Genomic DNA, 5,201 nt, shown 5'->3' with positions numbered 1-5,201 from the left:
CTGGAATGTGCCTTACACATCCTAGACAATTGACATGCCTATTGATCTAAGTCTGACATATTTATAGTTTTAATTATATTATATTAAACTATAAAATATATTTTACTATTTGTTTTTAATTTATCTTTCTTTCAGGAGCTGAAAGATTTCTTTCTTAAACAGGATATTTTGGATATATTAATTTAAAAATAATTATTGGATGCCATAATAGGAATTAGTATATTAATAGGACTAATATAGAGTTTAAATAAGTTAATATGAATAATAAGTGGTTTCATTAGTCAATTTTTCCAAATTAAACCTAATTAGACTTCATTAGGATTTAAAAAAAAAAAAAAAAAAGGCCTTACCCGTCGCCTCAATCCCGGAATCTGAGTTTTTATGCCTAGTGTTAAGGTAAGAGGATTATTACTTTATTATAGATTATTTATGTGGATTTATTATAAATTTCATGGACATCATTTGTTTAATCCTTATGGATTCAAATTCATCCACACATCCCGCCGTGTATATATAATTGTATGTGTATGTTATATGCAAATATTTGTGTGTGTCTCTTATACAGTGCGTAAGTGTATATATGTGTATGTGTAACATAGGTTCTGTATGTATATGTACTTATATATAATAAATCCTTCAATTCATTCCAAATCCCATCATGTATGTTTGATTTAAACACAGTGTCATTATGAACTTGATTATTGTGATAGAGATAATGCCTAATCAATATATCACTTTCATTTACTTATCATAATTGAAACACTTTGTCTAAGTAGCTGGATTTTCATTTACCAAAAATCTATTCCTTATCATTTACACTAGTTTTATGTTTGTCTTCTAAATTAAGTTTTTGGTCTGGACCTTAAATTCAGAAGTTCGTGGTCCTATTTATTTAGAAAAGAAAAGAAAAATATGTTTTTATCTCTATTGTCTTTGGTCCCCAATTTTATTATCCATTAATAATATTGTAAGGTAATTACTATCTTAACAGTTATTGAACCGATTAGTACCTATTTAGATAGATGATGCCTTTTAATAGGGGATTCCACATTAACATATAATATTATAAATAGATTTAAATTTAATAGAGCAATATTACAGGCTCATATTCAAAGAGTGAATTTTGTTGAAGTTTTCTAAGTAAATGGTGATAAATTAGGATTTTGGGACGTTGACTTCGTGGGTGACTAAGAACATGTCTACTTGCCATTCAAAAAGTAAATTACTAGGACTCAAGGTAAGTAAACCTCGTATTGTCTTCATGCACACGTTACATTATTAAATGTATAAATATGACACCAAAATTTGTTATTATGTGATCTTGATATTTGATTATTACATTTTATGTTATTAATACTTCTAATGACATGTTCGTGCATATCAATGCATCCATGAGTTTACATGAAGTTTCAAGAAAAATAAAAGTTTTCCAAATGTCAATGAGTCGATGAATGTTTTTAAAGATATGTATCCGAAATATTTGTTTACAAGGTGTATATCTATGTCTTGAAAGATGTGAATGGGAAATGGCGCGTGGAGGACTGGCGCACCCAACTAATGTTCAGTGTTCAATGATAACGTTAATGTTAATGTCAATCGCTTTGCAGTACTACCAGTAGGACTTGATCGAGGTTCCTAATAATAATTGTCCACTGCATTCTGATTGGCTAGATTATATATCATGTGCATAGCATAAGCATACATCAAATGCATGAGGTTTGCTTACTGAGCGTTAGCTCATTCCACATTATCCTTCCCCAATTTCAGATGACAAAGCTAAGATGATCTGAGACGACTACTTGTAGTGAGGCGGACTCGATACAAATACATTTAATGTTGACTCAACTTGAAAAAAGTTTAACATTTATTTTGATTATCTTATATTTTTATGAAATATAAAAGTTTTCTAGAAATTTTTTTGCTTAAGTGAAAGTCGTTAAGATTTTTATGTTAAAAAATAAAAAATTATAACCAGTTTTTCGCTTTTATGGTTTTTAATAGGAAATTAAATGATAATACTTCCAAAACTAGGTATTTGAACTTCAGGGTCTTTCATTTTTGTACAAGTTTGGTTAGGGACCCTTTTGGAATATATATAGACAACCACCAAACAACTTCCGTCCATCATAGAAATGGGTGATTTTTTCCTACAATAACTTCTCTCCAATAACCAAATGGGAAGTTATCTTGGCAGTTAATTAACCAAGCATTTACACTTTAAATGTATTTAACTTTATATGAATCATGTGGGCCACAAACGGTTTACATTCTCCCACTTGGTCCATTTGTTCAACGTTTGATTTTAGAGTGGGTAAACTGCCAATAACCTACTCAAGTGGAAATTCACAATACTTGAATCATGGTGGTCATGTTTTAATAATCAAACATTTCCTTCCATACAAGTATGATTACCTCTATAGAGTACTTTACTTTAGGAATGAACTTCCTATATAAGTAATTCAAGTTCCAAACTTTAATAACCACAATAGATATCTAAATTACAAACTTTAAGTGCACCAATAACATTGTTTCAAATATAAAACACAACAATCTTAAAACCAGACATCAGAGTATCATAATGAGCATGCCAATCCCATATTATCAACACTAGTTTTATAAATTTTAGCTAGCAAACCCTTAGTCATGGGATCTGCAATCATGAAATCTGTCCTAATATGCTCAATGGCCACTTCATTTTTCTTTATATGATTATTTACAACCAGATACTTTATGCTAATATGTTTGCTTCGACTTCCACTTTTGTTATTTCTTGAAAAGAAAATTGCATTTGAATGTCGCAATAAATCTTCTAAGACTTCTCTATATTATCAACAACTTTTAAGCCTTCGACAAAATTTGTAATGCCTTTATTTTAGCTTTGTATCAACCAATGAATTTTGCTTTCATGGTAGATGATGCAATTATAGTTTGCTTGCTGTTTCTCCAAGATAAAGCTCCTCCAGCTAGAAAAAAAAAAGTATCCTGAAGTAGACATTCTTGTGTCCACACATCCAGCAAAATTTGAATCTGTATATCCAACAACTTCAAGATTATCAAAATGCCTGTACATGAATCTGTAGTCTTTGGTTCCTTATAAATACCTCATCAATTTATTGGCAGCTTTCCAATATTCTATACATGGATTACTTTTATTTATGCCTAATATATCAGCTGCAAATGTTATATCAGGTCTAGTAACATTGGAAGTATAGTGTATTGAAGCCATGTGCTCTCTTTCCAATTCATTTAATGCACACTGATTCTGAATGAATTTATTCACTTTTAACAATGGGTGCTGGACTTGATGCACAATCCTTCATCCTGAATCTTTCCAAAACTTTTTCAATGCAAGCCTTCTGAGACAATTCTAATGACTTTTTAGATATGTCTCTATGAATCCCTATGCCAATGAAATAAGAGGCTTTACCCATATCCTTTATTTTTAAGTTTTGGCTAAGAAATTGTTTTGTGTCATGTAACAATCTCAAATCACTACTTGCAAGTAAAATGTCATCTATATGTAGGACTAAAAAAATTATTTTATCTCATTAACTTCAAGATATATGCACTAGTTAATGATACTTTCTGTAAAACCATTTGAAGTAACAACACTATGAATCTTCAAATACCATTAACGAGAAGCCTGTTAGACATATATAGATTTCCTTAATTTGCAAACCATGTGATTACCTTTATTATAGGTAAATCCTTTAGGATATTTCATGCATACTTCTTCTTCAAAATCCACATTTAAGAATGTTGTTTTCACATCCATCTAATGTAACTCCATATAAAATTAGCTGTTAAAGCCATTATAATTCTAAACAAATCTTTCTTAGAATTGGAGAAAATATTTCATGGTAATCTATAACTTCCTTTTGAATGAAATCCTTAACTACAAGTCTAGCCTTATATTGTTCTATAGTGTTAGATGACATTTCTTTTGGTTTTATAGATCCATTTACAACCAATGGCTGTATGTCCATCTGAAAATTCAACGAAATCCCAAATTTAGTTTCTAGCCATATATTCTATCTCTTTCTTCATGGCATCATATCAAAAACTTGATTTTCTTTCTTCAACAGCTCGTGAAAACGAGCTAAGATCATTGTCAAGTTCAACACATATATCGAAATCTTGAAGATATACAACATAGTCGCTAGAAATTGCTAGTTTCCTTATTATTGAGGATCTCCTTATACCTACTATATCAGCTTGATTTTGCATATTTTGAGTAATAATAGGTCAGCATCGAGTAGGGATTCTCGTTCTGCATTTTCCTCATGCAATAACGATAGTTCTTGAGTTGGTTAATTTTCAGTTGTATTCAAGTTCTTTCTTCCAAAAGGAATCAATATATTTGGATTGGAAGATGACCTAACATGTTCATTTATTTCCTGAAAATCAATATTTCCAAGAAACTCGTTCCCAACACTTCATGATCTTTTAGAAATTTTGCATTTCTAGCTTCAACAATCCTTGGAGGGTGCAAAGGACAATAGAATATATAGCAATTGGAGTTCACTGAATAGCTTATGAAAAATTCGCTAACTGTCCTTGGGTCCAGTTTCTTTATGTGAGGATTGTAAATCCTCACTTCAACCAGACAATCCCAGATGTGTATATGTCTCAAACTAGGTTCCCATTCGTTCCAAATCTCAAATGGTGTTTAGTAATTGTCTTAGATAAAACCCTATTTAAGATGTACACAGTAGTTTTTAAGGCTTCACTCCAAAGATTCAAGATAGGCTTGAATTACTCATCATGCTCCTAACCATGTCCATTAAGGCCCAGTTTCTTCTTGCAGTTACGCCGTTTTGTTATGGTGTGTCAAACATCGTATATTGTGCTACGGTACCTTGTTTTGCTAAAAACTTAGCAAACGAACCTGACATTTATCCTCTTTTTGATACCGTCCATAATATTCTCCACCCTTGTCCGACCTTATAATTTTAATTTTTCTTTCATGTTGTTTCTCTATTTCTGTTTTATAAATCTTGAGAACGTCTAGTGCCTCATCTTTATGATTTAGAAAATAGAGATACATATATCTTGAATGGTCATTTATAAATGAGATAAGATACTTCTGACCATTTAGACAAGAAGTAGGAAAAGGTCCACAAATATCCATGTGAATAATCTCAAGAATGTTTGAACTCTTTTTGGCACCTTTAGTGGTTTTGTTTATTTTCTTTCCATTT

This window comes from Olea europaea, chromosome 19 (assembly GCF_002742605.1).
Source record: "Olea europaea var. sylvestris chromosome 19, O_europaea_v1, whole genome shotgun sequence".
In the NCBI taxonomy this organism is placed as follows: domain Eukaryota; kingdom Viridiplantae; phylum Streptophyta; class Magnoliopsida; order Lamiales; family Oleaceae; genus Olea; species Olea europaea.
This window is presented reverse-complemented; position numbering follows the sequence as displayed.